At 38.6% G+C, this 12,284-nt stretch overlaps 1 long non-coding RNA gene across 1 annotated transcript in view; it reads right to left on the bottom strand.

The window, feature by feature from the left end:
- Positions 1 to 3,772: 3,772 nt before the first annotated feature.
- Positions 3,773 to 12,284, bottom strand: part of LOC140688774 (uncharacterized) — a 457,687-nt gene continuing 449,175 nt past the window's right edge. Inside the window, exon 4 of the long non-coding RNA XR_012063587.1 lies at positions 3,773 to 4,692. This is a non-coding gene — a long non-coding RNA (uncharacterized lncRNA). The remainder of the gene's footprint in view (positions 4,693 to 12,284) is intronic.

The following is a 12,284-nucleotide window of genomic DNA, read 5'->3' as shown; positions in this document are numbered from 1 at the left end:
ATAGTTTCTAAATCATTAAAATTTACAAAATACCCAAAACACCTGATTATTTTTGCTTTCTCTCCCCTTGCACCCACTTACCCTCTGTAAAAAAAAAACAAAAGATAAGCTGAAGAATCAAATCTTTGTTCTATTGATAGCCATTCTAGAAAGCCAAAAGATAGGTTAGGCATAATAAAGAGACCTTAACAGTTTTAGGAAAAGGTCAGTTCAGAAATTGCCAAAGGAGATAAGATGGAAACATAAGACACTAATAAATTGTTATAGAGAATATTTTGAAAACATACTGCATCAAGAAACAGTGATTAATAGGAACTTTTTGTTGTCTTACAAAATCAAGAAGTTAATAGAGTATTTATAAAGATAAACCTCTGTTATGTGGTCACAGGATAATTCAGTTTTTTAACCAAAAAAAAAACCCATGTTTTGATTTTGTGGAGGACATGATTAATGAAATGACTTTTCAAACAACAGAACTATTGATATCCTGTTACAGACATAGACACAGATATATGAGATGTAACAAGACACAAATCTCTCTTTTTGCTCTATCATTTGTGGTATTATTGTCCTTCATTATTCCAAATGGAAATATCTGTCTTATCCCTGCTCCCACCATGCTCCAGATCGTGGGCATGGGAAAGAGAAATGAGGACAGGCCACTTCCATTACAAGGACGAAACCTGAAAGTTGCACACATCAATTCCATTTGCATCCCATGGCCAGAACTTGGTAGCCAGTTTTAGATACAAGGAAGGTTGAGAAATACACTCTCTAGCCAGGTTTCCTGTGCCCTTCTAAAATTAGCAGGGGGAGTGAGAATGGGGGATGACAGTAGAGTTCTACTGGGAGGCAGTACTTTGCTATGCTTATACGAAGAAGCATGGCTACATAATTAGATAATGTCTGTATGCCTTTATATGGAGATGGACACACCCATTTTACCTCTTAATGAGTGAAGATTTTTTTTCTTTAAAGTGAATCTACTTGTCTTTTTTTTTTTTCCTCATCTACCATATCTTCACCTAGTTCCTTTGCTCATAACAAAAGGATTGAAATGTAGGTTCAGCCATAAAATGGATTCATACATCATAGGTTCTTTGCACACAGTAAATGCTCAGCCATATGCACAACTGAAGTAATTAAGGAAGTAGTGGCAAACATCCTGCTTCGGTGGGGCGCAGCTTGGCTCTCAGTGGTATCGTAACATCTCCTGCTGGGCTAAACAGACTCTGAGAAAACAAATGTGTTGGTGGGCAACGTGAGAACTCAGAGCCAGCTTGACTATTTAGTGTTCCCGTACCCAAGCCAACAGTCTGTCTAAGTACCTCTTTGGGAAAGCAGAACTCCACCTTGGGAGAAAAGTTACATATTTTGCAAGTGAATTTCCAAAAACAAAAAAAGAAAGAAAGAAAAAGAAAACTATGGAAATACCGCATTAGAATCTATGTCATTTTTCACTGTTACTGACAAAGAACTCTCTCCTGGAGGGAATAATTTTGCCAAGCAATTTGATTGTTGACTTGAGAAAACAAATCTCTGCTAACCCTTTTTCTGCTTCTAAGGTTCTTAACAACCTTGTCACACAAGCCATCTCCGTACGCTTATTCTAAACTTTGCCTGTTTGAAGACTGGTGAGAAGATCATTGCTTCTTATTCTTTTTTCTTTCTTTATGAAATATATTACCAGAGAACCATCTAATGACCCAGTTCTGCATGAATATAAAATTATATAAATAACAGGTAAAAATTATACTTTAAATTATTATAAGCTTCATGAGGATAGAGATTTTTTGGGTTTTTTTTTTTTCTTTCTTTCCCGTTCACTATTTATCACAGGTCCTAGTATATCGCCTGGCCCATAGTAATCATTTAAATATTAATGAATGAATATCAGAGATTTTTAATGTAACATTCAACTCATGAGTAGATGTGGGTACATACACTCTTTCTTAGGCTAAACAATTTCTTATGGAATATACTTTTGAAGAAGAAGGAGGTCATGCGGGTTGAGGTCCAGGAGTGTGGGTAGTGGTGTCAGCACTTTCGTGACAAGGGAATACACTTGGGAATGGCGGCTGCTCTAGAGTGAACTCCAGACTGCGAGACGGGGAAATGTTGCTGGCATTCCGCTCAGCCCTATTTCTGTAAGATGGGTAAATCCTAGTCTGGGCCTTGAGGGAGCCGTGAAAGTCTGGATCGCCTCCATTTTGTAATGACTATATTACTATTACTGAAAAGATCAAAAAAATACCAACAGGGTTTAAAACGCGGTATATTTAAAATGCTTACATTTAACAAAATTACACACTTGGCAATCATACACCCAGGATTCTAATATATTTGCCTTATATGAAGATAAGGACAAAGTTCACATCTAGGGTCTGCCTTAAATCGGAGGCACAGGCCAAACGGTCTTGATACCGCCTCAGCTAGACCCTTCCCCGGCAAACTCCGAATTCCAACTCCCCTTCTGTTTGAAGCTTTCCTCGATGCTCTGGGCAGACTTGTGTGCAATTTCAGATCCAGGCTGTTGTTGTAAACTTATTCTGAACTGTACCCAAATCATCGTAACAGTTTGTTCCTGTGGCTGTTTCCCGACTGAGAAATCGTTGAGCCCTGATGGAGACTAAACATTTGCGTCCTCCCCAAAAGGCACATGTTTCTGAGAGGAAGAAGTATTTTTCATTTCTGGCCTCTCCCCCCACCTTTTTTTAAAATTCCACTTAAATCTCCCAAAGGAAGGTGTTGCCCATGGCTGAGTTTTCCAGAATGAAATTTTCTACCAAAACTTTGCCTTTATCTAAGTGCTCGTTAATATGACCAAAACTACTTTAGTTTCATCCTGCAAGTTGAGTTTTTGAGAAGATATTTTTGTCATGTTTCCCTGATTGGTCTTTAGCAAAATTTAATGATCCAAGAAATATTTTCTTTAACATAGAGGAACAGATCAAGGTTTGAAGAAAGAAAGTTGAAAACTGAAATGAAATGTTTACGTGTGTAGTACTTACTCATATCTGAACGCACTTTACATGTGCGTACACAAATTCAAGACGTGACATACGCTCCCCACAAGGGCTCCACAAAAAACGATACGGAGGCTCTGAAGCATTATGAGAATCCAGTGGGGGGGCGGCTGCTTCTTCCCAACTGCCAATGTTGTATCTTCGTTTTCCCTTCTGCTTCCTGGTGCCTAGGACCACCCACCTCCACACTCTTTGGAATCAAAATTCATTCACATTCTGGGGAATGCTTTCAGTGTGACTCATTCTGGTCCTTTCTCTATTTCCATATCTTAGGAAGGAGTTGCATAATGAAACACTGATTTTCGTCCTGATTAATCCACCCCGGGTTTAACTATAGTTTGACTCCTTAGGGTTTGTGTATGCTCCCATCGTGTCTCTAGTCTCTGAGTTTTGCTATACACTTTTTCTTTTTTATAGTTCTCATTTATAGTAAAACTGAGTCTTGTACAGCAGAAAAAAAAATTTATATAAGTCTCATGAGAAACCTATTTTTTTCAACATACTAGAAAGCTAGTGTACACTAAGCTGCTGTGCCTACTTTTTTTTCTTTATTGAACCTGTGAATGGGTTTTCCTCGCCCATGAAAGGAACGAGGCATGTCCTGAAAAGCCTCACGTTCAATTTAAAACCCAAGACCTAAGCAGTTTGAATAAGTATTAAAGGAAACAAAAAAGCTTCTCCCCATCTCTCGTGAATTTGTTTTTATTTTTATTCTAGTAAAAAGGTATGATCGATCTCGCCTCTGTACCACAATAATCAAATATTGCCTCAGTCAGCAGGTGAAAAAGGGAGCAGTTTTTACAAAGTGGCTTTATGACCAGTTCTAAAAATACCTGCATTTTATCTTCCTTGAAACTGTGTTAACGTCAGACTGCCTGGCAAATGCCGGCGGAGGACAGTTTCCAGAACTACGCATGTGCACCACAGCAGCTGAGCGTGGGGGTTGATGACCATGATGTCTGCAAAAGAAACTGAGTTACACCTTTTGTCTCTTTACTTTGCCCTGGACTGTATGAGCCAACGAGAAGAAGTGGGGTAGAGATAATGGGAGGCAGATATGACTTTAGAATTTATTGTAACTTTTAGGATAAATGAATTTTTCTGGTTACTATTGGACTCACAGAGTGTTTTGATTGCCCCTTTACTGTGCGTGCTAATTGATCATGGGTGTAGGGAGGGCGGAAAGAACTGTAAAGGATATTGTCTAGCAAGAGAAAGACCGCTTAATACTTTGTCTTTGCTTTGGATCATAATCTCACACAGCAGCATGGGGTCCCCAGGAAATCGTCTCTGAAATCAAGATTAGAGGGAAGCGGGTGTACCAGGGAGGGAGGCTGCAGGAATCACAGGGAGAAGTCAAGCTGTCATACAATGTCCATAAAGCCCCTGTTAATACTGCATGCAGTTCTGTCTGGTGCTGGGGAGAGGGAGTTGAGCACCTGCTGATCAGCTGTGATGGGAAAGGACTGCCCAAGAGTGTGGTCTTGAGCACAGAGCATCTCTGCGGGTGAAGCCGTCCCTGAAGGGGGTGGACAGCTGAGGGGCGCCGGCCATCAGGTCTCCCAGAAACTGAAGAACACGCCCTTTGTTCTTGAAGGAGGATCCGGGCAGCAGTGTCCACTGCAGATGGGCGTGCCGTATGCCACAAATCAGTCATGTCAATTGTCTCCATTTAGGTTCAAAATGAAAAATGTCAGAGGAAATTACGTTAGTTGTTTAAAATTCATGAAGCAGCATCAGCCAAGTTATTGTAGTCAACAATACACCTGTCATGCTAATTGCATTTTCTGTGGGATAGTTTTGAATAAGAAATCATTTGTGTTATTTATGGAACAAGCATGCTAGAAATTAAGAAAATGGAAAGGTGAATAAGACAGTAACCTAAGTCTCTTTCTAACAGAGTTTACCACCAACTCTGACAGTTTGGAGGAGACAAAATGGTGAAATAAATAAATATTGTGTATTGATGGACGCCATTAGGTAGGGTCAGACAAAATGTGTTGGGAGTTAAAAGAATTCAGAGTTCATTGTACAGAAATGCTTCATACATAAAGTGAATTTGGACCAGGCTTTAAAGAAAGAAAGAGGATTTGGTTATTAATCATAGATCTTGGCTGGAAGAGGCAAAGGACTGTTATTTAAATAAAATGAACAGTTGAATGAGTTTAGAAATCACTGACTGTATATGGGAAACAAGAACACAAATCACTACAGTCAGAGTCAAGTGTGTGGTGTGAAGAGGATGCTAATGTGGCAAAGTGAGAATGAAGACCACAGAGGCAAGGCCCCGCTTCCAGACACAGGAACTTTAGGTTTTTCAGTTGTAATACATGAACATTTAATCAAGATATTTTCCAAGACATTCAGCATAAAGACATTAAGTCGAAAAAAATGTGAAAGAGGACTAGAACAGTAAAATTCACTTTTTCTGAAATTCTTCCACTGAATCACTGTTTCCTCCTAGCTGAGTCATGATCTTTATTCGTTTGGATCCCTCCATTTTTTTCCAGTCTCTCAAGTATCTACTGTAACTCTGGATGCCCATTCTTCTTTGAAAATGAAGATTAAACTGCCTCCCGCTAGCAGTTGGCTTGGTGTTTTCCTGTTGCCACATACAAGGCTTTCTTCTCCTGGAGCCCCTCACTCCTCACCAATGAGCAAGTGGACCAGGAGCCCTGCTTCCAAAGACAAGCATTTCAGCTGAGGACCTTGGCTCGGCAGTGCGTGGCCGGACTGGCCAACGCAGCCATCTCAGATGCTACAATGTGCAGGGTTAGCTGAGGAACACTGACAGCACCAGAAGCTCGGTTCTCCCCCGAGAGCAGCAGTGTATGAGGGCTTCTGGCTTCTGCCCGGGGAAATGGCTGGCCGGGAGCGACTCAGCACACGGAGGCAGGAAGCGCTGTGAGCCAGCCAGGCTTTTTGTGGATCCTTTGATCCATCAGCCCTTTTCTGGGTAGCCCTGTACTTCTGCCACCCCCCATTCAAGGCTTCTGCCTGTGTTACTCTCCAGGGCTCTGAAAAGAAAACAAAGCCACGTCCATTGTGTCTCTCTTAGGGGCTTCTTCTGGGCCATTTCCTCCTCAGTTCTAATTACATGTCAACACCTTCCGTCCACTTTCCATTTGCCACAAATCCAGTTACAGCTTCGGCAAACTGACGACACTGCACTCCCTCCTCTTCACGATTGTGCCTCTAAACCCTTTTGCACTTTTCAATGACATTTCAGCAGGGTTTTAGAAGAGAGAAAAAGGAACGTTCCATGTGGAACTGTTCCTTTGTAATGAAGAATGGTATTACTATTTGGGGAGAAAAACTCTTTTATAAGAAAAAAGTTTTATGCTAACAAAATTGTGAGATTTTTTTTGCTGAATAAATTTAGGAGGCTGCATTACTACAGGACTGTTCAGTCTTCAATAAGCCACTTTCAAAGTCAGTTTCCAAGAACAAGATATGCTAGGGTAATTCAAAACTTCTTTTTCTTATATGCAATGTTTATAGGAAGGACAAAAAATATGCTCTGTGTAAGAAATGAAGATAGGAGATTAAGAAACTAAAATGCAGGATGAATTCCTAAAGAACAAGAAATCTCAAACTTAAGGAATATAGAACCAAATAGTGTTAGTAAACAATAAAGGACTTTGGAAATTATGACATTTTTAACTAAATTCCAGTTCAATTAAGTTTTATTAATACCTTTACTAGTTCTACTGTATTATGATTTTCAAAATTAGTATTTTTCTAACTACATACAGTAATGGAAATGTTTTATATGCAGTCCCTTTTGCTCTATAAAAGAAGAATGAAATGACAATATAGATAACCTCAGGTGACTTGGGGATTCTTTTAAATAATAATCCAAACTTGGGAATTCTATTTAAACTCCCCAACACTTTTTTGGGATACTGTGAAAGTAGTTTCCTTATGGGATTTTTGTTTAGATTGGAAATTCAATGAGAAGACCTGGTGGACAATATTGCAACATTTCTAGCTCCTGTTTCACTTATTATCTGAAAGCACTGAGAGACTGACAGTGAAAAAAAAAAAAAGGAGTGAAAGTGGAATTTTGCTTTAACTTTTTTGAAGTTTTAAAAGGTTTTGACTCAAGACAAAATCTGAAGAAAAATTTGAAACTGACTTTACCATGTCTACATCTATCTTATTGGGTCACTCGATCAAAAACAAACAAAATAGCAGTAAATGCACAACGTTGCCTATTTTTAAATTAACATCAATAGTTTCAATACAATGCTTCAATGAAATTGAATTGATGTGTGATAACAGAATCTTAAAATAGCTTATATGCCAAATCTTTTGAATATATCACAGCTGACATTGGATGCACTTGGGTTTGAAATCACATCATTGATAGTTTTAATTTATTCTCATCTCTAAATGACAAACCTCTCTGAATATAAAGTTACGTGCAGCATCATTATTTTTGATACCCTAAGTTTCTCTGTGTGCAAGAATGTCATAAGACAAGTAACACCACTGTTAACACCATACTGAATGTATTTGGTAGAAGATGTTATTTTGGGTAATTTCTTCACTCACTCCCACACAGAAGCACAAAAATTATTCTAAAGTAAATTCCAAAATTTCCTTCCACCCTGGATATGGAAAATTTAAGAAACTGACATGGGACGAATTTAGAAACAAGATAAACAGCAACATCATGAAGGACCACCACCACCACCGAAATGAAAACGTCCAGGGCAGGACAGCTCCGCTTTGACTCTGTTCACTGCTGCTGCACATCACGCGCCCGCCGAAATATCTATTTGCCAAGCCTAACACTCTTTGTAACCAGTGAATGGTGTTTTGTTGTTGTCCCTAATAGTATTTGATAATATTTTTGATTTCTTAAAGTGCTCTTATATATTTTACACTTTTTAAATAACGTTGAGCAAGCATCATGACTCACGTAATAATGCCTTCTGTATGGCAGAGAAAAATTGTGACTTGAAAAAATCATCACGCGTTAGTGGCAAAGCCAGGTTTTTGCAGGGAGGTGCCTGGTCCTTCCCAATCTCCCCCTGGCATCGACTGTTTTGAATAACTATGGTATCTACTTTTTGATGTATTCTTAATATGCTAAGCTCCCATTTCTCCCTTGCAGAAAGCAGTCTGATTTACTGACCCTGCTTCCATAAAGACTTAAGGGGGAAAGGTGTTTTGTTTCATTCAAGTTATAACGTACAATATTTTGGAATACAGGCTGCATGGAAGAGAAGGATTGATTGTTAAGCTCCTGTCATAGGAGAGAGATACACAAATAATTCATGAAAAGACCCAAATGCAATGCTGAGCACATGGTAAGAATTCAGCAAATGATACTTATTATCATTATTTATGCATTATGCTTCCATATTGACTCCACACTATAAACTATTAAATAAGGTGAAAGTCTTGACCTTAAACGTGGAGACACTGAGATACGGTTTAAGTAATGTGTGTGAAAGTTCTCAGGTTAAAAGTCTTAGAATTTGGGCTCTAGAAGTCAAGGGCCACGCTTTTTCTTTAGCGGCGGAGGGTTCCGCGGTACAGCAGTTGTGCAGCCTCTCTGTGATTGAGAATCATCTGGGGATCTTAAAAATTATTTTGTTCAACAAAGCCTTCAGCATAGGCATAAGACGTATCCAAAATATCCACTGGCCCCTTGTTTTCGGATTTCTGGCTTCCAGAAATGTGACGGGATGAATTTACGTTGTTCTAAGCCACTGAGTCTGTGGTAATTTGCTATGGAAGCCGTGGGAAATGAATCCACCAACCGTCTCACGTGTGGCTTGGACATAGTAAGTGATAAATAAGTATTAGCTGTTGTCAGTTACCTTTAGGACACCAGGACACCAGGTGAGCTGCATGCGACTGAAGGGGAGAGTCCTTTCCTTAAGTCTACTTACACTGGAGTCAATTCAATTCAAAAGTCCATTCTGTTAAATAATAACCTATAGTGGATTTACAATGTGTCGAGTACGATGCAAAGTTAAATGCTGTAGTCCCTGCCCTCACAGGTGTCTGTGGAGAGCAGACACAAAAACAGATACTTGAAAATGCTGTGGTAATTTTAACTGCAGAGACAGGCACAAGACGGTCTTGGGGAGGAGAGCAAGAGCGCCTGCCCCAGCCTGAGCAGGAAAAGGAACGAGGAAGAAGACACTAAAGGAGATCCTGTCAGAGCGGAGACTAATACTTTGTCCTTCAAAAGTTAGATCACAGGAATGAGTGTCAAAAGGGCTCTCTTGCAAGTATCTGTAAATAAGATTTTTATATAACACTGACTTTTTTTTTGGTCCATACATTGCTAACTATCTATTCTATTCTAAGACTATATTTAAAGTGCTGACTCCATTCCAAAGAACCTAACTGCAATTCTGGCTTTCACTCTGTGGTTTTGGCACCGTTCCCTCCTTCTTTCTCTTTTTTTTTAATCTTCACTGTCCAAATCCGTGCAATACACCAAACACATGAATATTTATGACCTAGATCAATGGCTTCCCTGATAAGGATCACAGAAATATTTCCCAACACGAGCTGATTCCATTCATCCATTCCAAAATATTTATTGAGCCCTACTATGTTTCAGCCGTCATTACCTCAGAATGTAATGATTTTTATTATACATTATGGGGACTAAATAATTAAAGATACCTATTTTTCCTAAGTGAGACTATTAAATAAATATTTCATTCTCTGATTAAGATTATGGAAGCTAGAATATTAGATAAACTTATAGAACTAATTATAGAATGTTGCACCTAGGACATTTGAAATCTAGTGCCCTGGATTTCTTACTTTTAATACAAGAGACTTAGGTTACACAGAAAATAGTAAGTAGATACTAGAAATGAGAAAGATACAGATGTGTTACCAAAAAATAATACGACTATTATGAAGAGATACAGAGACAGCTGGGTGTCTAAATATGACAGGGAGGCATTAGATCTGTTCACTTTCAGAACACCCTGCTCATCCTGTTACTCTCTCTGAAATGTTAAAGCGAGGGATCAAATTTAACAGAAAGTTTGAATTAGCTTGAAAAGGCTCAAAACCTTACAATATGGAAGATATGGTCCAAGTTTAACAAGAAAATATTTCCAGGAGAAAAAGAAAAGTTCTCTGCATGCATCCCATGATCTTAGCAACTTTCTGCAAATGCTTCGTAATTTACTCATAGAAAAAAGGATCCGTACGAATGACAAGTCAAAAAATCTTAGTAGATCAGAAGACTAAGTTAACCCAACCAAGATTAGCCCAACCAATAACATGTACTTAAGACTTCCAAAAATCTGATCCCTACCTGCAAACTTACAAGATAAATAAGTCCAAGAAGATCACATATTTAAATATAAAGTATTAAAATACAAAAATGCTAGAGGATAGATGAATTTAAAGTAAAAAGCCTTTAGATTGGGAGAATTTTCTATTATGTTTTTAAAACTAGGCATCAAAAATGTATTTAACTACATAAAAATTTAAAATTTAGTTGTTTTTCTAATGGCCAGATGTATAAAGCAATTATTCAAACTCATTATTAATCAGGGAAAAATAAGTTTAAAACCAAAATGAGATACCACTGCATTCCCACCAGAGTGGCCCAAGTGAAAAAAACTGACAATAATTGTTATAGATGGAGACCCATTGGAACTCTCAGGCGTGATGTCAGTGAGAGTGTAAATTTGTGCAGCTACTTTGGAAAACTTTTCAATGTGATTCTATATGTTTGATCAAACACATATCCTCTGACCCAACAATTTCATTTGAAGTATGTCCCAACAGTGACGGATGCAAGCATGTAGCAAAAGAAATGCGTAAGAATTATTATAGCAGCATTATTTTTAATAGCTCTAAGCTAGAGACAACGTAACAACTCATTAAAAGTAATATGTATAAATGTTTTATAATTTTCAAGCAAATAGCACATAGCAGTGAAAATGAATGAAAGATAACTTCGTGCAATAGCATGGACAGATTTCATAAATATGATTATTGACCAAAAGATACCAGACGCAAATAAGTGCATATTATATGATTCATTTATTTAAATTTCAAAAGCAGGTGAAGGAAGGCACTGTGTTTAGGAAGAGGAGCAAGAAGGATGGGGAACTCCGTGGAGCTGGTCATAGTCTATTCCTTGACTTGAGTATTGTCTACTCAGGTGCATTCAGTTCCTGATCATTTATTAACCTGCACACTTAACGATTTGTGAACTTTTGTTTATGTATGTTAAACTTTCATTAAAAGGTTTAAGAGAAACCCCCTTAAGGCAAAAATATTACAGAGAATAAGATGGTTAATAAAAATTACTGCTATGCACTGAATCGTGCCCCAACCTCAATTCATACGTTGAAGCTGTAACCCTGGGACTCTCTTTGAAGACAGGGCCTTTAAAAAGTTAATTAAGGTTAAATGAGAAAGAAGCACTGGGTCCTAATCCAATCTGACTGGTGTCCTTAAAAAAGAGGCGGAGATATCAGGGATGTGTGTGCACAGAGGAAAGGCCATACAAAGACACCGTGAGAAGCTGTGCGAGCCCAGGGGATCGGGCTCCAGAGAAATCAGACCCACTTACACCTTCACCGTGGACTTTCAGCTTCCAGAACCATGAGAAAGTAAATTCCTACTTTTACGCCCAGTCTGTGGTATTTTGCTATGGCAGCCCTAGCAAACTAGTTCAATGACCAAAGGAGAAAAATATCAGTATGTTGTCCAAAGCACACATGTTCCTAATATCTTAGATAGTCGACAGATAGAGGCAGGACACACACACACACATATATAAAATAGAAATAGAAAACATTAGCTAAGGATATTGTTCCTAAGAGAAAAATTCCTACATTTAATGATAGTAATAATAAAATAAACACAACCAAACAACATGAAAAAAAGCACTTCACTGTGTGTCAGGGACTGTTCCAAGCTGTAAACAAGAGTTTAGCCCTTGAATCTCACAAGGTCCCTATATAGTAGGTATTATTTTCATTCTTTTTTTATGGGCAAAAAGGCAGAGACTCAGAGGAATGAACCTAGGCCCTATGTCTACTGAGTGGTGAAGTGGGAATTCCAGCCTAGGCAGCCTGACGCCAAAGTCCCGTTGTTGGTCACATGGTTGTGCAGCACGCGTAAGTACAAACGGCGACATGCCGTGTCTACCACAGGATGTATATATGTCCTACCCAGCCATAAAAAAAGGATGAAATAACGCCATTAGCAGCAACATGGATAGACCTAGAGATTATCATACTGAGTCAGAGG

This window comes from Vicugna pacos, chromosome 23 (genome assembly GCF_048564905.1).
Source record: "Vicugna pacos chromosome 23, VicPac4, whole genome shotgun sequence".
NCBI lineage: Eukaryota > Metazoa > Chordata > Mammalia > Artiodactyla > Camelidae > Vicugna > Vicugna pacos.
The sequence above is the reverse complement of the archived record's forward strand: the minus strand, read 5'-3'. Positions and strand labels throughout refer to the sequence as shown.